This window comes from Lissotriton vulgaris, chromosome 6 (genome assembly GCF_964263255.1).
Source record: "Lissotriton vulgaris chromosome 6, aLisVul1.2, whole genome shotgun sequence".
NCBI lineage: Eukaryota > Metazoa > Chordata > Amphibia > Caudata > Salamandridae > Lissotriton > Lissotriton vulgaris.
In genome coordinates, this window is record NC_141694.1 from 86,857,343 (window position 1) to 86,880,342 (window position 23,000).

Below are 23,000 nucleotides of genomic sequence, written 5' to 3' on the forward strand. Positions count from 1 at the left end.
ACCGCCTCCTGCAACACCCTGAGCATCACCGCCTCCTGCAACACCCTGAGCATCACCACCTCCTCCAACACCCTGAGAATCATATCTCCTGCAACTCCCCGAGCATCACCGCCTCCTCCAACACCCTGAGCATCACCGCGACCTGCAGCACCCTGAGCATCTCTGCCTCCTGCAACACCCTGAGCATCACATCCCTCTGCAACACCCTGAGGATCACCGCCTCCTCCAACACCCTGAGCGTCACCGCCTCCTCCAACACCCTGAGCATCACCGCCTCCGCCAACACCCTGAGCATCACCGCCTCCGCCAACACCCTGAGCATCACATCCCTCCGCAACACCCTGAGCATCACATCCCTCTGCAACACCCTGAGCATCACCGCCTCCTGCAACACTCTGAGCATCACCGCCTCCTGCAACACCCTGAGCATCACCACCTCCTCCAACACCCTGAGCATCACCACCTCCTCCAACACCCTGAGCATCACCGCCTCCACCAACACCCTGAGAATCACCGCCTCCTGCAGCACCCTGAGCATCTCCGCCTCCTGCAACACCCTGAGCATCACCATCCCCTGCAGCACCCTGAGCATCTCCTCCTCCTGCAACATCCTGAGCATCACCGCCTCCTCCAACACCCTGACCATCACCGCCTCGACCAACATCCTGAGAATCACCGCCTCCTGCAGCACCCTGAGCATCTCTGCCTCCTGCAACACCCTGAGCATCACAACCCTCTGCAACACCCTGAGCATCACCGCCTCCTCCAACACCCTGAGCATCACCGCCTCCTGCAACACCCTGAGCATCACCACCTCCTGCAACACCCTGAGCATCACCGCCTGCGCCAACACCCTAATCATCACCGCCTCCTGCAACACCCTGAGCATCACATCCCTCTGCAACACCCTGAGCATCACCACCTCCTCCAACATCCTGAGCATCACATCCCTCTGCAACACCCTGAGCATCACTGCCTCCTACAACACCCTGAGCATCACCGCCTCCTGCAACACCCTGAGCATCACATCCCTCTGCAACACCCTGAGCATCACCTTCTCCGCCAACACCATGATCATCACCGCCTCCTGTAACACCCTGCGCATCACTGCCTCCGCTAACACCCTGAGCATCACATCCCACTGCAACACCCTAAGCGTCACCGCCTCCTCCAACACCCTGAGCATCACCGCCTCCTGCAACACCCTGAGCATTACTGCCTCCTCCAACACCCTGAGCATCACTGCCTCCTGCAGCACCCTGAGCATCTCCGCCTCCTGCAACACCCTGAGCATCACCGCCTCCTGCAACACCCTGAGCATCACCGCCTCCTGCAGCACACTGAGCATCACTGCCTCCTGCAACACCCTGAGCATCACCGCCTCCGCCAACACCCTGAGCATCACATCTCCCTGCAACAACCTGTGCATCACATCCCTCTGCATTACCCTGAGCATCACTGCCTCCTGCAAAACCCTGAGCATCACCGCCTACTCCAACACCCTGAGCATCACATCTCTCTGCAACACCCTGAGCATCACATCCCTCTGCAACACCCTGAGCATCACATCCCTCTGCAACACCCTGAGCATCACATCTCTCTACAACACCCTGAGCATCACCGCCTCCTGCAGCACCCTGAGCATCTCTGCCTCCTGCAACACCCCGAGAATCACATCCCTCTGCAACACCCTGAGCATCACTGCCTCCTCCAACACCCTAAGCATCACCGCCTCTGCCAACACCCTGAGCATCACTGCCTCCTCCAACACCCTGAGCATCACTGCCTCCTCTTACACCCTGAGCATCAAATCCCTCTGCAACACCCTGAGCATCACCGCCTCCGTCAACACCCTGAGCATCACCGCCTCCTGCAACACCTGAGCATCACTGCCTCCTGCAACACCCTGAGCATCACTGCCTCCTGCAACACCCTGAGCATCACATCCCTCTGCAACACCCTGAGCATCACTGCCTCCTCCAACACCCTGAGCATCATCACCTCCTGCAACACCCTGAGCATCACCGCCTCCGCCAACACCCTGAGCATCACCGCCTTCTGCAGTACCCTGAGCATCAATGCCTTCTGCAACACCCTGAGCATCTCCGCCTCCTGCAACATCCTGAACATCACATCCCTCTGCAACACCCTGAGGATTACCGCCTACTGCAACACCCTGAGCATCACCACCTCCTCCAGCACCCTAAGCATCACCACCTCCTCCAACACCGAGAGCATCACATCCCTCTGCAACACCCTGAGCATCACCGCCTCCGCCAACACCCTGAGAATCACCGCCTCCTGCAGCACCCTGAGCATCTCCACCTCCTGCAACACCCTGAGCATCACCATATCCTGCAGCACCCTGAGCATCTCTGCCTCCTGCAACACCCCGAGCATCACCGCCTCCTCCAACACCCTGAGCATCACCGAGACCTGCAGCACCCTGAGCATCTCTGCCTCCTGCAACACCCTGAGCATCAAATCCTTCTGCAACACCCTGAGCATCACCGCCTTCTCCAACACCCTGAGCATCACCGCCTCCTGCAGCACCTTGAGCATCACCATCTCCTGCAGCACCCTGAGCATCTTCGCCTCCTGCAACACCCTGAGCATCAACGCCTCTTCCAACACCCTGAGCATCACCGCCTCCTGCAACACCCTGAGCATCACATCCCTCTGCAACACCCTGAGCATCACCGCCTCCTCTAAAACCCTGAGCATCACCGCCTCCTGCAACACCCTGAGCATCACCGCCTCCTGCAACACCCTGAGCATCACCACCTCCTCCAACACCCTGAGAATCATATCTCCTGCAACTCCCCGAGCATCACCGCCTCCTCCAACACCCTGAGCATCACCGCGACCTGCAGCACCCTGAGCATCTCTGCCTCCTGCAACACCCTGAGCATCACATCCCTCTGCAACACCCTGAGGATCACCGCCTCCTCCAACACCCTGAGCGTCACCGCCTCCTCCAACACCCTGAGCATCACCGCCTCCGCCAACACCCTGAGCATCACCGCCTCCGCCAACACCCTGAGCATCACATCCCTCCGCAACACCCTGAGCATCACATCCCTCTGCAACACCCTGAGCATCACCGCCTCCTGCAACACTCTGAGCATCACCGCCTCCTGCAACACCCTGAGCATCACCACCTCCTCCAACACCCTGAGCATCACCACCTCCTCCAACACCCTGAGCATCACCGCCTCCACCAACACCCTGAGAATCACCGCCTCCTGCAGCACCCTGAGCATCTCCGCCTCCTGCAACACCCTGAGCATCACCATCCCCTGCAGCACCCTGAGCATCTCCTCCTCCTGCAACATCCTGAGCATCACCGCCTCCTCCAACACCCTGACCATCACCGCCTCGACCAACATCCTGAGAATCACCGCCTCCTGCAGCACCCTGAGCATCTCCGCCTCCTGCAACACCCTGAGCATCACCATCTCCTGCAACACCCTGAGCATCACCGCCTCCCCCAGCACCCTGAGCATCACCGCCTCCTGCAGCACCCTGAGCATCTCTGCCTCCTTCAACACCCTGAGCATCACATCCCTCTGCAACACCCTGAGGATCACCGCCTCCTCCAACACCCTGAGCATCACCGCCTCCACCAACACCCTGAGAATCACCGCCTCCTGCAGCACCCTGAGCATCTCCGCCTCCTGCAACACCCTGAGCATCACCATCCCCTGCAGCACCCTGAGCATCTCCGCCTCCTGTAACATCCTGAGCATCACCGCCTCCTCCAACTCCCCGAGCATCTCTGCCTCCTGCAACACCCTGAGCATCACAACCCTCTGCAACACCCTGAGCATCACCGCCTCCTCCAACACCCTGAGCATCACCGCCTCCTGCAACACCCTGAGCATCACCACCTCCTGCAACACCCTGAGCATCACCGCCTCCGCCAACACCCCGAGCATCACATCCCTCTGCAACACCCTGAGCATCACCACCTCCTCCAACATCCTGAGCATCACATCCCTCTGCAACACCCTGAGCATCACTGCCTCCTCCAACACCCTGAGCATCACCGCCTCCTGCAACACCCTGAGCATCACATCCCTCTGCAACACCCTGAGCATCACCTTCTCCGCCAACACCATGATCATCACCGCCTCCTGTAACACCCTGCGCATCACTGCCTCCGCTAACACCCTGAGCATCACATCCCACTGCAACACCCTAAGCGTCACCGCCTCCTACAACACCCTGAGCATCACCGCCTCCTGCAACACTCTGAGCATCACCGCCTCCTGCAACACCCTGAGCATTACTGCCTCCTCCAACACCCTGAGCATCACTGCCTCCTGCAGCACCCTGAGCATCTCCGCCTCCTGCAACACCCTGAGCATCACCGCCTCCTGCAACACCCTGAGCATCACCGCCTCCTGCAGCACCCTGAGCATCTCCGCCTCCTGCAACACCCTGAGCATCACCGCCTCCTGCAACACCCTGAGCATCACCGCCTCCTGCAGCACACTGAGCATCACTGCCTCCTGCAACACCCTACGCATCACCGCCTCCTGCAGCACCCTGAGCATCACCGCCTCCTGCAACACCCTGTGCATCACATCCCTCTGCAACACCCTGAGCATCACCGCCTCCTGCAATACCCTGAGCATCACCGCCTCCGCCAACACCCTGAGCATCACATCTCCCTGCAACAACCTGTGCATCACATCCCTCTGCATTACCCTGAGCATCACCGCCTCCTGCAAAACCCTGAGCATCACCGCCTACGCCAACACCCTGAGCATCACATCTCTCTGCAACACCCTGAGCATCACATCCCTCTGCAACACCCTGAGCATCACATCCCTCTGCAACACCCTGAGCATCACATCTCTCTGCAACACCCTGAGCATCACCGCCTCCTGCAGCACCCTGAGCATCTCTGCTTCCTGCAACACCCTGAGCATCACATCCCTCTGCAACACCCTGAGCATCACTGCCTCCTCCAACACCCTAAGCATCACCGCATCTGCCAACACCCTGAGCATCACTGCCTCCTCCAACACCCTGAGCATCACTGCCTCCTCTTACACCCTGAGCATCAAATCCCTCTGCAACACCCTGAGCATCACCGCCTCCGTCAACACCCTTAGCATCACCGCCTCCTGCAACACCCTGAGCATCACTGCCTCCTGCAACACCCTGAGCATCACTGCCTCATGCAACACCCTGAGCATCACCGCCTCTGCCAACACCCTGAGCATCACCGCCTTCTGCAGTACCCTGAGCATCGATGCCTTCTGCAACACCCTGAGCATCTCCGCCTCCTGCAACACCCTGAACATCACATCCCTCTGCAACACCCTGAGGATTACCGCCTACTGCAACACCCTGAGCATCACCACCTCCTCCAGCACCCTAAGCATCACCACCTCCTCCAACACCGAGAGCATCACATCCCTCTGCAACACCCTGAGCATCACCGCCTCCGCCAACACCCTGAGAATCACCGCCTCCTGCAGCACCCTGAGCATCTCCACCTCCTGCAACACCCTGAGCATCACCATATCCTGCAGCACCCTGAGCATCTCTGCCTCCTGCAAAACCCTGAGCATCACATCCTTCTGCAACACCCTGAGCATCACCGCCTTCTCCAACACCCTGAGCATCACCGCCTCCTGCAGCACCTTGAGCATCACCATCTCCTGCAGCACCCTGAGCATCTTCGCCTCCTGCAACACCCTGAGCATCAACGCCTCTTCCAACACCCTGAGCATCACCGCCTCCTGCAGCACCCTGAGCATCTCTGCCTCCTGCAACACCCTGAGCATCACATCCCTCTGCAACACCCTGAGCATCACCGCCTCCTCTAAAACCCTGAGCATCACCGCCTCCTGCAACACCCTGAGCATCACCGCCTCCTGCAACACCTTGAGCATCACCACTTCCTCCAACACCCTGAGCATCATATCTCCTGCAACACCCCGAGCATCACCGCCTCCTCCAACACCCTGAGCATCACCGCGACCTGCAGCACCCTGAGCATCTCTGCCTCCTGCAACACCCTGAGCATCACATCCTTCTGCAACACCCTGAGCATCACCGCCTTCTCCAACACCCTGAGCATCACCGCCTCCTGCAGCACCTTGAGCATCACCATCTCCTGCAGCACCCTGAGCATCTTTGCCTCCTGCAACACCCTGAGCATCAACGCCTCTTCCAACACCCTGAGCATCACCGCCTCCTGCAGCACCCTGAGCATCTCTGCCTCCTGCAACACCCTGAGCATCACATCCCTCTGCAACACCCTGAGCATCACCGCCTCCTCTAAAACCCTGAGCATCACCGCTTCCTGCAACACCCTGAGCATCACCGCCTCCTTCAACACCCTGAGCATCTCCGCCTCCTGCAACACCCTGAGCATCATATCTCCTGCAGCACCCTGAGCATCTCCGTCTCCTGCAAAACCCTGAGCATCATCACCTCCGCCAACACCCTGAGCATCACATCCCTCTGAAACACCCTGAGCATCACCGCCTCCTGCAACACCCTGAGCATCACCGCCTCCTGCAACGCCCTGAGCATCACCGCCTCCTGCAACACCTTGAGCATCACCACCTTCTCCAACACCCTGAGCATCACCACCTCCTCCAACACCCTGAGCATTACCGCCTCCGCCAACACCCTGAGAATCACCCCCTTCTGCAGCACCCTGAGCATCTCCGCCTCCTGCAACACCCTGAGCATCACCATCTCCTGCAGCACCCTGAGCATCTCCGACTCCTGCAACACCCTGAGCATCACCGCCTCCTCCAGCACCCTGAGCATCACCGCCTCCTGCAGCACCCTGAGCATCTGTGCCTCCTGCATCACCCTGAGCATCACATCCCTCTGCAACACCCTAAGCATCACCGCCTCCTCCAACACCCTGAGCGTCACCGCCTCCTCCAACACCCTGAGCATCACCGCCTCCTCTAACACCCGGAGCATCACCACGTCCTGCAGCACCCTGAGCATCTCTGCCTTCTGTAACACCCTGAGCATCACATCCCTCTGCAACACCCTGAGCATCACAGCCTCCTCCAACACCCTGAGCGTCACCGCTTCCTCCAACACACTGAGCATCACCGCCTCCGCCAACACCCTGAGCTTCACCACCTCATGGAGCACCCTGAGCATCACCATCTCCTGCAGCACCCTGAGCATCTCAGCCTCCTGCAACACCCTGAGCATCACAGTCTCCTCCAACACCCTGAGCATCACCGCCTCCTGCAACACCCTGAGCATCACATCCCTCTACAACACCCTGAGCATCACCGCCTCCTCCAACACCCTAAGCATCACCGCCTACTGCAACACCCTGAGCATCTCCGCCTCCTGCAACACCCTGAGCATCACATCCCTCTGCGACACCCTGAGGATCACTGCCTCCTGCAACACCCTGAAATGAATAAATAAATCACCGCTTCCGCCAACACCCTGAGCAACACCGCCTCTTCCAACACCCTGAGCATCACCACCTCCTCCAGCACCCTGAGCATCACCACCTCCTCCAACACCCTGAGCATCACATCCCTCTGCAACACCCTGAGCATCACTGCCTCCGCCAACACCCTGAGAATCACCGCCTCCTGCAGCACCCTGAGCATCACCACCTCCTGCAACACCCTGAGCATCACATCCCTCTGCAACACCCTGAGCATCACCGCCTCCTCCAACACCCTGAGCATCACCGCCTCCTGCAACACCCTGAGCATCACGGCCTCCTGCAACACCCTGAGCATCACCGCCTCCTGCAACACCCTGAGCATCACCGCCTTCGCCAACACCCTAATCATCACCGCCTCCTGCAACACCCTGAGCATCACATCCCTCTGCAACACCCTGAGCATCACCACCTCCTGCAACACCCTGGGCATCACTGCCTCCTCCAACACCCTGAGCATCCATTACATCCCTCTGCAACACCCTGAGCATCACCGCCTCCTGCAACACCCTGTATACAATAAGGGGTTTTCCCTCTATAACCCAAAAAGCATCTGGGAACAATATACTACAATAACAAAAATGATGCTATGGAACTAATTTATACAAATCCTAATTCAAAATAGGTTTATGAATTACCTATCTGGCCTGACACAATTCTTCAAAGATGGATCAACTCAGTTTTCTATATATATCATTTAAATCCAGATACCTTAACAAATCAAAAACATTCTTTATACAGTGTGTTTTTATTCACTCACTGCAACACCCTGAGCATCACATCCCTCTGCAACACCCTGAGCATCACCTTCTCCGCCAACACCATGATCATCACCACCTCCTGTAACAACCTGCGCATCACCGCCTCCGCTAACACCCTGAGCATCACATCCCACTGCAACACCCTAAGCGTCACCGCCTCCTCTAACACCCTGAGCATCACCCCCTCCTGCAACACCCTGAGCATCACCGCCTCCTGCAACACCCTGAGCATCACTGCCTCCTCCAACACCCTGAGCATCACTGCCTCCTGCAGCACCCTGAGCATCACCGCCTCCTGCAACACCCTGAGCATTACCGCCTCCTGCGCACCCTGAGCATCACCGCCTCCTGCAACACCCTGAGCATCACAAGCTCCTGCAGCACCCTGAGCATCACCGCCTCCTGAAACACCCTGAGCATCACCGCCTCCGCCAACACCCTGAGCATCACATCTCTCTGCAACACCCTGAGCATCACATCCCTCTGCAACACCCTGAGCATCACATCTCTCTGCAACGCCTTGAGCATCACATCCCTCTGCAACACCCTGAGCATTACATCTCTCTGCAACACCCTGAGCATCACCGCCTCCTGCAGCACCCTGAGCATCTCCGCCTCCTGCAACACCCTGAGCATCACATCCCTCTGCAACACCCTGAGCATCACTGCCTCCTCCAACACCCTGAGCATCACCGCCTCCACCAACACCCTGAGCATCACTGCCTCCTCCAAAAACATGAGCATTACTGACTCCCGCACAACACCATGAGCATCACTGACTCCCGCATAGCACCCTGCGCATCACTGCCTACTGTAGCACCCTGAGGATCACTGCCTCCTGCAGCACCCTGAGCATCACTGCCTCCTGCAGTACCCTGAGCATCACTGTCTCCTGCAGCACCCTGAGCATCACCGGCTCCTGCAACACCCTGAGCATCACATCCCTCTGCAACACCCTGAGCATCACCGCCTCCGCCAACACCCTGAGCATCACATCCTTCTGCACCACCCTGAGCATCACCGCCTCTGCCAACACCCTGAGCATCTCCGCCCCCTCCAAAAACCTGAGCATCACTGACTCCCGCACAAAATCCTGAGCATCATTGACTCCCGAACAACACCCTGACCATCACTGCCTCCTGCAGCACCCTGAGCATCACTGCCTCCTGCAGCACCCTGAGCATCTCCGCCTCCGCCAACATCCTGAGCATCACTGCCTCCTGCAGCACCCAGAGCATCACTGCCTCTTCTAAAAACCTGAGCATCACTGACTCCTGCAACACCCAATGCATCACCGTCTCCTCCAACGCCCTGAGAATCTGCACTTCACGCAACACCCTATGCATCATTCGCTCCTCCAACACCATGAGCATCATCGCCTCCTGCAGCACCCTGAGCATCATCGCCTTCTGCAGCACCCTTAGCATCAATGCCTCCTGCAGCACCCTGAGCATCACTGGCTCCTCCGAAAACCTGAACATCACTGACTTCCACACAATACTCTGAGCATCACTGACTCCCGCACAGCACCCTGAGCATCACTGCCTCCTGCAGCACCCTGAGCATAACCGTCACCTCCAACACCCTGCGCATCATCGCCTCCTGCAGCACCCTGCGCATCATCGCCTCCTGCAGCACCCCGAGCATAACCGCCTCCTGCAGCACCCTGAGCATCACTGCCTCCTCCAACACCCTGAGCATCACTGCCTCCTGCAGCACCCTGAGAATCACCGCCTCTGCCAACACCCTGAGCTCACCGCCTCCTACAACACCCTGAGCATCACCGCCTCCTGCATCACCGCCTCCGCCAACACCCTGAGCATCACTGCCTCCTGCAACACCCTGAGCATCACCGCCTCCGCCAACACCGTGAGCATCACTGCCTCCGCCAACACCCTGGGCATCACTGCCTCCTCCAACAGCCTGAGCATCACCACCTCCTCCAACACCCTGAGCATCTCTGCCTCCTGCAGCACCCTGAGCATCACCCTGAGCATCACCACCTCCTCCAACACCCTGAGCATCACCGCGTCCTCTAAAAACCTGAGCATCACTGACTCCCGCACAACACCCTGAGCATCACTGACTCCCGCACAGCACCCTGAGTATCACTGCCTCCTGCAGCACCCTGAGCATCATCGCCACCTCCAACACCCTTGCATCACCGCCTCCTGCAACACCCTGAGCATCATCGCCTCCTGCAGCACCCTGAGCATAAATTCCTCCTCCAACACCCTGAGCATAACCGCCTCTGCCAACACCCTGAGCATAACCGCCTCCGCCAACACCCTGAGCATCATCGCCTCCTGCAGCACCCTGAGCACCATCGGCTCCTCCACCGTGAGCATAACAGCCTCCTTTAGCAGCCTGAGCAGCACAGCCTCCTTTTGCACCCTGAGCATCATCGCCACCTCCAACACCCTGAGTATCACTGCCTCCTGCAGCACCATGAGCATTATCGCCTCCCTCAGCACCCTGAGCATCATCGCCACTTCCAACACCCTGAGCATCACTATCTCCTTTAGCACCCTGAGCATCACTGCATCCTCCCACACCCTGAGCATCACTGCCTCTTCCAACACCCTAAGCATCACCGCCTCCACCGACATCCTGAGCTTCAATGCTTGAGACACCCTGCACATCACCTTCTCCAACAGACTAAGAATCACCGCCTCCTCCAACACGCAGAACATCTACACTTCAACCAACACCTTGAGCATTACCATCTCTTTTAGAACCCTGAGCATCACTGCCTCCTGCAGTACCCTGAGCATCACTGCCTCCAGCAGCACCCTGAGCATCACCGCCTCCTGCAACACCCTGAGCATCACATCCCTCTGCAACACCCTGAGCATCACCGCCTCCGCCAACACCCTGAGCATCACATCCTTCTGCACCACCCTGAGCATCACCGCCTCTGCCAACACCCTGAGCATCTCCGCCCCCTCCAAAATCCTGAGCATCATTGACTCCCGAACAACACCCTGACCATCACTGCCTCCTGCAGCACCCTGAGCATCACTGCCTCCTGCAGCACCCTGAGCATCTCCGCCTACGCCAACATCCTGAGCATCACTGCCTCCTGCAACACCCTGAGCATCACTGCCTCCTGCAGCACCCAGAGCATCACTGCCTCTTCTAAAAACCTGAGCATCACTGACTCCTGCAACACCCAATGCATCACCGTCTCCTCCAACGCCCTGAGAATCTGCACTTCGCGCAACACCCTACGCATCATTCGCTCCTCCAACACCATGAGCATCATCGCCTCCTGCAGCACCCTGAGCATCATCGCCTTCTGCAGCACCCTTAGTATCAATGCCTCCTGCAGTACCCTGAGCATCACTGGCTCCTCCAAAAACCTGAACATCACTGACTTCCACACAATACTCTGAGCATCACTGACTCCCGCACAGCACCCTGAGCATCACTGCCTCCTGCAGCACCCTGAGCATAACCGCCACCTCCAACACCCTGCGCATCATCGCCTCATGCAGCACCCTGCGCATCATCGCCTCCTGCAGCACCCTGAGCATAACCGCCTCCTGCAGCACCCTGAGCATCACTGCCTCCTCCAACACCCTGAGCATCACTGCCTCCTGCAGCACCCTGAGCATCACCGCCTCCGCCAACACCCTGAGCATCACCGCCTCCTACAACACCCTGAGCATCACCGCCTCCTGCATCACCCTGAGCATCACCGCCTCCGCCAACACCCTGAGCATCACTGCCTCCTGCAACACCCTGAGCATCACTGCCTCCGCCAACCCCGTGAGCATCACTGCCTCCGCCAACACCCTGAGCATCACTGCCTCCTCCAACACCCTGAGCCTCACCACCTCCTCCAACACCCTGAGCATCTCTGCCTCCTGCAGCACCCTGAGCATCACCCTGAGCATCACCACCTCCTCCAACACCCTGAGCATCACCGTGTCCTCTAAAAACCTGAGCATCACTGACTCCCGCACAACACCCTGAGCATCACTGACTCCTGCACTGCACCCTGAGCATCACTGCCTCCTGCAGCACCCTGAGCATAATCGCCACCTCCAACACCCTAGCATCACCGCCTCCTGCAACACCCTGAGCATCATCCCCTCCTGCAGCACCCTGAGCATAACCGCCTCTGCCAACACCCTGAGCATAACGGCCTCCGCCAACACCCTGAGCATCATCGCCTCCTGCAGCACCTTGAGCACCATCAGCTCCTCCACCGTGAGCATAACAGCCTCCTTTGGCAGCCTGAGCAGCACAGCCTCCTTTTGCACCCTGAGCATCATCGCCACCTCCAACATCCTGAGTATCACTGCCTCCTGCAGCACCCTGAGCATTATCGCCTCCCTCAGCACCCTGAGCATCATCGCCACCTCCAACACCCTGAGCATCACTATCTCCTTTAGCACCCTGAGCATCACCGCATCCTCCCACACCCTGAGCATCACTGCCTCTTCCAACACCCTAAGCATCACCGCCTCCACCAACATCCTGAGCTTCAATGCTTGAGACACCCTGCACATCACCTTCTCCAACAGACTAAGAATCACCGCCTCCTCCAACACGCAGAACATCTACACTTCAACCAACACCATGAGCATTACCATCTCTTTTAGAACCCTGAGCATCACTGCCTCCGCCAACACCCTGAGAATCCTTGCCTCCTCCAACATCCTGACCATTACTGCTTCCCAAAACACCCTGAGCATCCCCAACTCCTCCAACACCCTAAGCATCACCGCCTCCTCACACACTCTGAGCATCAGCACCTCCTCTAACACCCTGTGAGTATCATTGCCTCCTGCAACACTCTCAGCATCACCGCCTCCACCAGCACCCTCAGTGTCTGCACTTCACCCAATACCCTGAGCATTACCACTGCCTCCAACTCATTGAGCATCACCCCTCCTCTAACACAAGACCATCCCCGCCTCCACCAACATCCTCAGCATCACCACCTTCTCCAGCACCTGCACTTCACCCAACACCCTGAGTATCACCGCCTCCTCCAGCACCCTGAGCATCACCACCTCCTCCAACACCCTGAGCATCACCGCCTCCTCCACCACCCTAAGCATTGTTGCCTCCTCCAACACCCTGGGCACCACCGCGTCCTCACACACCTTGAGCATCACCACCTCCTCCAACACCCTGAGCATCACCGCCTCTTCCAACACCATGAACTTCTGCACTTCATCAAACACTTTGAGCATCACCGCCTTATCCAACAACCTGAGCATCACCACCTGCTCCAACACCCTGAGCATCACTGCCTCCTCCGGCACTCTGATCACCACCATCTCTTGGAACACCCTAAGCATCTGTACCTCACCAAAAACCTTGTGCATCAACACCTCATCCAGCACGCTGAATACCTGCACTTCATCCAACACCCTTAGTACCTACTTTTCATCCAACATCAAGAGTATCTGCAGTTCATCCAACACCCTGTAGACCTGCACTTCATCCAACACCATGAGCACTTGCACTTCGCCCACCAATGTGAGCATCTGTACCCAATCCAACACTCTGAGCATCTGCGCCTCATCCAACACCCTGAGTACCTGCACTTCAGTAAACACCCTGAGCATCTGCACTTCATCCAACACCCTGTGCATTTACACTTCATCCAACACCCTGAGCATTTACACTTCATCCAATACACTGACCAGTTGCACCACATCCAACGCCCTGACCATCTGTACTTCATCCAGTACTATGAGCATCTGCACTTCATACAACACTCTGAGTACCTGCACTTCATCCAACACCCTCAGCATCTGCACCTCATCCAGCACCTTGAGCATCTGTGCGTCATCCAATACCATGTTCATCAGCACTTCATACAACACTCTGAGTACCTGCACTTCATCCAACACCCTCAGCATCTGCACCTCATCCAGCACACTGTGCATCTGCACTTCATCCACCACTCTGAATATCTGCACTTCATCCAAAACCCTAGCCATCTGAACTTCAACCAAATCCCTGAGCATTTAACCCTCATCCAACAACTTGTGCATTTACACATCATCCAACACCCTGGACATCTATAGTTCATCCAACACGCTATGCATTTACACCACATCCAACACCCTGCACATCTGCACTACACCCACCACCCTGATCATTTACACCCCATCCAACACCCTGTGCATTTACACCTCATCCAACACTGAGCACCTGCACTTCACCTAACACCCTGATTATTCACACCTTATCTACCACCCTGTGCATTTGCACCTCATCCAACACCCTGATCATGTGTGCTTCTTCCAGCACCTAGTTCATTCGCACCCCATCCAACACCCTTTGTATATGCACCTCATCCAACACTCTGAACATAAGTACTTCATCCAACACCCTTTGCCTTTATACCTCATCCAAATCCTGAGCATTTGATCTTCACCCAACAGTCTGATACTTTACACCTCATCCAACACTGTGTGCATGTACAGCCCGTCTAAAAACATGTGCATTTACACCTCATCCAACTCCCTGAGCATCAGCACTTCATCCAACATTCTGAGAATCAGTACTTCATTTAAAATCCTGAGCATCTGTACTTCATCCAAATCCCTTAGCATTTCAACTTCATCCAAAAACCTGAGCATTTGTACTGCATCAACACCTTGTGCATTTGCATCTCGTCCAACACCCTGAGCATCTGTACTTCAACCAATACCCTGAGCATCTTCACTTCATCCAACTCCCTGTGAATGTACACCTCATCCAACATACTGAGAATCTTCCTTTATCCAAGACCCTGTGCATTCACACCTCATCCAACACCCGAGCATCTGTACTTCACTCAACACCCTGAGCATCTGCACTTCACCCAATACCGTGAGCATCTGCTCCTCATCCAAATCACTGAGCGCTTACACCTCATCCAACAATGAGTATTTGAACTTTATTGACACCCTGTAAATTTACACCTCCTCCAACACCCTGTGCATCTGCACTTCATCCTCCAACCTGTGCGTCTACATTTCATCCACCACCCTGATCACTTACACTTCATCCAAAACCCTGTGCAACTACACCTTATCCAACACCCTGCGCATCTGCACTTCATCCACCCTGCTGATCATTTACATCTGCAGCTCATCCAACACCCTGAGCATCTGCACTCCATCCAAAACCCTGATCATCTGCACTTCATCCAAATCACTGAGCGTTTACACCTCATCCAACAACCTTAGCATTTGCACTTCATCCATCACCCTGATCATTTACACCTCATCCAAAACCCTGAGCATTTACACCTCATTCAACACCCTAACATCTGCTCTTCCATCAACACCCTGATCATTTCCACGTCACCCAACACCCTGTGTATTTATGCCCCATCCAACTCCCTATGCATTTAAATCTCATCCAACTCCCTGAGCATCTGCACTTCATCCAACATTCCAAGAACCTGTACTTCTCCAAACACCCAGAGAATTTACACCTCATCAAACACCCTGAGTATCTGTGCTTCATCCAACATCCTGAGCATCGGCACCTCATCCAACACCCAGAGCATCTGCACCTTATCCAACACCTTGAGTATCTGCATTCCAACCAGCACTATGTGCATCTGCACTTCATCAAAACCTTGAGCACCTTTATTTAATCGAAATATCTGTACTTTTACACCTCATCCAACACCCTATGTATTTACACCTCGTCTAACACCCTGTGCATTCACATTCCATCCAACACCCTGCTCATCTGCGCTTCGCCCACTTCCCTGATCATTTACACATCATCCAACAGCCTGTGTATTTACACCTCAGCCAACAACCTGTGCATTTACATTCCATCCAAGAGCCTGGGCATCTGCACTTCATCCAACACCCTGAGTATCTGCACTTCACCCAACACCGTGTGCATTTACACCTCATCCAACAGCCCGGACATTTACATATTGTTCAACTCCCTGAGCATCGCCACTTCAGCCAACACCCTGACCATCTACACTTCACCCAACAACCTGTACATTTATATGTCATTTGAACGTTGTATGTTAAGCTCCATTTGAACATTTACAGTTCATCCTATACTATGTACGTTTTACAATTCATCCAACACTGTGTGCCTTTGCACCTCGTCCAACACCCTGACCATCTGTACTTCATCCAACACCCTAATCATCTGCACTTTAACCAACACCCTGATCATTTACACCTCATCCAACTCCCTGTGCATTTACACCTCATCGAACTCTCTGAGCACCTGCACTTCATACAACATTCCAAGAATCTGTACTTCTCCCAACATCATGAGCATTATTACCTCATCCAACACCCTGAGCATCAGCAGTTCATACAACAGTCTGATCATCTGCACTTCAACCAATACCCTGTGCAAGTACACCTCATTTAGCACCCTGAGCATCTTCACTTCAGTCAAAACCCTGAGCATTTACACCTCATCCAACACCCTGACCATCAGAACTTCATCCAACACCCTGAGCATTTAACCTCATATAACACCCTGTGCATCTGCACTTCATACATCACCCTGATCATTCACACCTCAACCAAAACCCTGTGCATTTACACCTCATCCAACACCCTGCACATCTGCACTTCACACACCTCCTTGATCGTTTACACCTCGTCCAAAACCCTGTGCATTTACACCTCATCCAACATCCAGCATATTTGCACTTCACCCACCACCCTGATCATGTACACCTCATCCAACAGCCTGTGCATTTACACCTCACTCAACACCATGTGCATTTGCACCTCATCTAACACCCTGACCATCTGTACTTAATCCAACACCCTATGCCTTTACACCTCATCCAACACCCTAATCATCAGCATTTTCACCAACACCCTGATCTATAGTTCATCCAACACTCTATGCATTTATACCTCATCCAACAACCTGCACATCATACACCACCCTGCTCATTTACAACTCATCCAATACCACGTGCATTTTTACCTCATCCAACACCCTGCCCATCTGTACTTCACCCAACTTCCTGTGCCTTTACACCTCATCCAACACCCTAATAATCTGCACTTCCACCAACACCCTGGTCTTTAGTTAATTTACACCTCATCCAACATCTTGTGCATTTGCACATCATGCAACACCCATACCACCTGTACTTCATACAACTCATGTCCATTTACACATCATCAAACTTCTTGAGCACCTGCTCTTCATCCAATATTCCAAGAATCTGTACTTCTCCCAACACCCTGAGCATTATTACCTCATTCACCACCCTGAGCATCGTCACTTTATCCAACATCCTGAGCATCTGCACTTCATCCAATACCCTTTGCATTTACACCTCACTCAACACCGTGAGCATCTTCACTTTACCCAACACCCTGAGCATATTCACTTCAGCCAAAACCCTGAGCATTTACATCTCATCCAACACCCTGGCTGTTGGAACTTCATCCAACACCCTGAGCATTTAACCTCATCAAACACCCTGAGCATCTCCACTTTAACCAACACCCCGAGTATCTGCACTTTACCCAATACCCTGAGCATCTGCACTTCACCCAACACACAGAGCATCTGCACTTCACTCAACACCCTGAGCATCTGCACTTTACCCAACACCCTGAGCATCTGCACTTCACCCAACACACTGAGCATCTGCACTCCACCCAATACCTTGAGTATCTGCTCTTCATCCAAATCACTGAGCGTTTTCACCTCATCCAACAATATGAGCATCTGCACTTCATCCAACACCATGTGCATTTACACCTCATCCAACACCCTGAGCATCTTCACTTCATCCAACACCCTGTGCATTTACATCTCATCCAACACCCTGAGCATTTAACCTCATCAAACATCATGAGCATCTCAACTCACCCAACACACTGAGTATCTGCACTTCACTCAACACCCTGAGAATCTGCACTTCACCCAACACCCCGAGCATCTGTTCTTCATCCAAATCACTGAGCGTTTACACCTCATCCAACAATATGAGCATCTGCACTTCATCCAACACCATGTGCATTTACACCTCATCCAACACCCTGAGCATCTTCACTTCATCCAACACCCTGTGCATTTACATCTCATCCAACACCCTGAGCATTTAACCTCATCAAACATCATGAGCATCTCAACTCACCCAACACACTGAGTATCTGCACTTCACTCAACACCCTGAGAATCTGCACTTCACCCAACACCCCGAGCATCTGTTCTTCATCCAAATCACTGAGCGTTTACACCTCATCCAACAATATGAGCATCTGCACTTCATCCAACACCCTGTGCATTTACACCTCATTCAACACCCTGAGCATCTTCACTTCATCCAACACCCTGTGCATTTACATCTCATCCAACACCCTGAACATCTTCACTTCATCCATCACCCTGTGCATTTACATCTCATCCAACACCCTTAGCATTTAACCTCGTCAAACATCATGAGAATCTGCACTTCACCCAACACCCCGAGCATCTGTTCTTCATCCAAATCACTGAGCGTTTTCACCTCATCCAACAATATGAGCATTTGCACTTCATCGACACCCTGTAAATGTACACCTCCTCCAACACCGAGTGCATCGGCACTTCATCCAACACCCGGACCAGCTACACGTCTTGCAGCACACTGCACAGTTACAAAGCAAGGCACCGCTTGCAACAATCTAATGACTACCTATTGCTACAGCCCTACGGCCGCTGGGTAACGGACGCACAATCCAGGTCTGTCTGTCTGGATTACACGAGGTACCACCAGTATTGCCATATGTCATCGACCTCGGAAGGATAAACGGAATCCCAAACTTTGACCATGAGTTCAAGCGCAGATCCCTGCAGTGGATGCATTAACCCACTGAGACATGAGATTCGGCACAGAAGTAAACAGTGTCCTAACAGGACTCAACAACCAGCCATCACCGAACATGGGTACCCCCTGTGCCTGCTAGCGAGCACCTCCTCTTTGGCAGAGATGCGTTACGATCAGAGCTGCTGACTTTGGAACTGAGGAACGATGTTCGAGTCTCGGCGTCGGCTAAACATCCTGTGATTCTGGGCACATCTTGTCTCTAAAAAATGAATGCGCCATTGTGCGTTGTAACTGGTGCTCATATAAAAAAACTTTTTTTTTTAAACTTGAACTTGACAGGTCAGTCCTATCCTCTCGAGACTCAGCTCCCACGGGGGTTTGAAATCGTCCATTTTACGCACACCGAATCCTGTAAGACCCCAGGGGGCCCCTCTGGCACCATTCAACCCAACAGTCAGCCCCACGCCAGGACAGCTGTCACTCAATGCTAGGCACTGCCAGGACTTCCCGGTTTCCTGTTAGAGGCCCTTCCTGTACACCACCATCACCACATGCAACCACTCCGAGCGGCCATGTGCCAAGCACAGCATAGAGCAAAGGAAAAGGCATGCGCTGAGGGCACTCTTCTTAATCAGAGCGCTGCGCTTGGCAGCGGGAGTTGGCAAGTCCATTCCCACTACGCCACATCCAAATAGGGCAAGAAATGGGGTCCGCCCCACACGGCCCCCACGTACATGCCTACCACCAGTGGGCATCATCAGGGGGGCACCGTGGAGATGGAGCTGATCGAGGATGGGGCATTTTGGAATGCGTAATGAACGGTGCGAGTGTAGAGGCAGGAAATGCCAGTGCTGCACAGAATACATTCCGAGGACATTTTTTTGCCAAAAAGTTAGATCGATGCCAGCTCTTTGAAAGCACTGCTGCCAGGGTCTCTCTTGACAAGCAAATGATGGGCTAATCTTTCTTCGTCTACCTATTACCGCTCCGCAGTACCCCCAAACCTCCAGAGTACCCTCCACCCAGCTCTACTCACCACTTGCGGCTGCAGGGGCGACACGGCTACTTCTGCCCCCGGGGGCTCCTCCGCTTCCCGGCTACCCACACAAGGAGTTAAGGAAGGCAGGGAAGCAGGTAGACGCCATCCCGTCTCATCCACCTGGTCCTCTGGGGGCAAGAGAAGTAGAAAGGAGGGCAGCGGGGGAGCCAGAGCCCACGAGGCGCCTTGACGCGGTGCGGCGAGGCGCCTGGAAGCCGTGCGGCGATGCTGCGGTGTTGAGCCCGGGTGGAGGGTGACGGTGGGGAGAGCGCTGCCGCTGTGGTGCGGGCTGGGCTCGGCGCTCAGGAGCCCTGCCAAGCACCTGGCGTGTGGCTACACATCCGAGGCCTCGCCGCGGCATGGACACACATGTCGAAAGTATTCCGCCTTCCTCCCACGGCACTCGCAGCCCAGGAAAGGGAGCCAGGGAAGAAAAAACATAGCCTGAAACCAAAGTGCACGCACGGGGAGGGAGGAAGGAGGGACACGAGGCAGGCAGCAGGCCAGGCACGATCGGCGAGCATCGTGCGGGCCCTGCCTCTGCCTGTCCCCACGGGCGGCAATGACTTAGGCCTGCTGTACCGCGCCGCGGGGAGTATCAATGACCTCGAGGGAGAAGGGTCATCCACGTGTCAAGTACCCGAGGCTTGCACCTCGAGGGGACGGCAGGGGCACTCTCTGAGGCCTACTGAACCCCGAAGACTGGAACCATCACATCTCCAGAGACCCTCACACACTTCCAGATGAGAGGAGGGGACTCTCACCTCCAGGAATCCCTCTCTGAGGCTTACTGAGCCCAGAGGACTGGAACCATCACATCACCAGAGACCCTTCACACACTTTAAGATGAGAGGAGGGGACTCTTTCACCTCCAGGAATCCCTCTCTGAGGCCTACTGAGCCCCGAGGACTGGAACCATCACATCTCCAGCGACCCTCACACACTTGAGATGAGAGGAGGGGACTCTCACCTCCAGGAATCCCTCTGAGGCCTACTGAACCCCGAGGACCGGAACCATCACATCTCCAGCGACCCTTCACACACTTCCAGATGAGAGGAGGGGACTCTCACCTTCAGGAATCCCTCTCTGAGGCCTATTGAGCCCCGAGGACCGGAACCATCACATCTCCAGAGACCCTTCACACACTTCCAGATGTGAGGAGGGGACTCTCACCTCCAGGAATCCTTCTCTGAGGCCTACTGAGCCCCGAGGACTGGAACCATCACATCTCCAGTGACCCTTCACAAACTTCCAGATGAGGAGGGGACTCTCACCTCCAGGAATCCCTCTCTGAGGCCTACTGAGCCCCGGGGACTGTAACCATCACATCTCCAGAGACCCTCACACACTTCCAGATGAGAGGATGGGACTCTCACCTCCAGGAATCCCTCTCTGAGGCCTACTGAGCCCCGAGGACTGGAACCATCACATCTCCAGTGACCCTTCACACACTTCCAGATGAGAGGAGGGGACTCTTTCGCCTACAGGTGTGGAAAAAGGTAGGGCTAAGACCTTTTTCAAGATGTGCCCGGCGCTAACCACCCTTGTACCATTCAAATTACCAAGCAATGAGGCAGGCGCCGGAGACCAGAAGGCAGGAAACAGAAGTTTTATTCCGACGGAGCAGAACACATCAGATCAGACAACAAGGTATCGTCTCGAGGTGCTCTAACAGCCTCTCGGAGGCCTGGCCTCTTATACACTGGTTTATGGCATGTGACCTTTCTTTATTACAATCAGAACATTGTGAACAACAAGGAAAATGACATCCCCGTAATCCTCGTGTCAATCCCACCCCACATGCCTCTACAATAGAGATCCTCAACATGCTGATAAGAGGAGGGGGTCATCACGCAGCTGAGTGTTCTGCCGATTCTTAGGATGTGTGCGCCTGATCATATCCCGGGGGGTGGGGAGGTCTTGATCAATAGAGGGTCCTTTGAAGAAGAGTGACTTCATACAATAAGGGGCAGTAAATGATATCTCCCGGCTTAGGCGATGGCCTCGGACCTGTGTGGACAGCTGGACACGGGGGAAGGGGTCATCAAAGGAGTGGTATTCATGCCGCGTGGACAATCGAGCGTGGAGGGGAGGTTTATCAACAGAGGGGCATTCATGGGAGGAGAGGAGATGCTGGTCAGGCGCAGGCGTGACTCCCAAGGACAGGGTCATGCAGAAGGGTTATGCTCATGAGAGGGAGGGAGGGGGAGCCAGGGTGCGCGGAGGATGCTTGCTGGGTCAGAGGGGCGCGCTGACGATAGATCGCGGACAGGGAGACCATGATACCTAAAATGGCTGCCGTGCACGTAGTACGTAGGTGACAAGCTGGCGCAGATGATGTTTAGATCGCAAACTAAAATTCCACAGTCCTCCCTTTTAACATGTCTCGCCAACTTGTCAGTTTGGATTTATCCCCATAAGGCCACGTATTTCTACTTCATAGAGGGGACTCATGTGCTCAGTTCGGAAGTCCAAAGTCTTTGGGCACATACAGTTAGAAACGAAGCTGCACAAGGAGGGTAGACATTGAATACCCAAGCAACACCCACATAATATCACAACAGGTATCAGTATGAAGGAAAACAACTTCCAACCCCAGCCCTTCAAAGTGTCCCAAAACCAGCTTCCAAGCGACCATCCTTCTTGTTCTTGGTGAACCTCCGAGGAAAGTCTGTGGAGGTGCTCAATTGCCTTGTAGACTGAAGGCGAGTTGTCAGGCACGTAGGTGCAGCAGCTAGATCCGATGATGCGGCATGCTCCTCCTCGGTCGGCTAGGACCACGTCTAGGACAAGGCGGTTTTGAAGTGTCACAAGGCGGACCGCTTGAAGCTCAGCCGTGTTGTTAGCGAGGATGCCAGCCGTGATGTTGATCGTTGTTTCTACTGCCTGGGTCAGGTGTCGGATAGCGCGGCTGTTTGCCATTGGGCCCCACAGAGGAACAAGTCCCTTTGCTGCATCTAGGA

At 55.0% G+C, this 23,000-nt stretch overlaps 1 protein-coding gene across 2 annotated transcripts in view; it reads right to left on the reverse strand.

Moving 5' to 3' along the window:
* DLK2 (delta like non-canonical Notch ligand 2) overlaps positions 1–23,000 on the reverse strand; it is a 229,302-nt gene that overhangs the window by 87,967 nt on the left and 118,335 nt on the right. The window contains exon 1 of one of the 2 annotated variants that reach the window (XM_086925990.1): positions 20,034–20,160. The exons of the other annotated variant lie outside the window; for it this stretch is intronic. The gene's annotated coding sequence lies outside the window, so the exon portion shown is untranslated. Of the gene's footprint in view, positions 1–20,033; positions 20,161–23,000 lie in introns of those variants that run through there. 2 annotated transcript variants of the gene reach the window in all.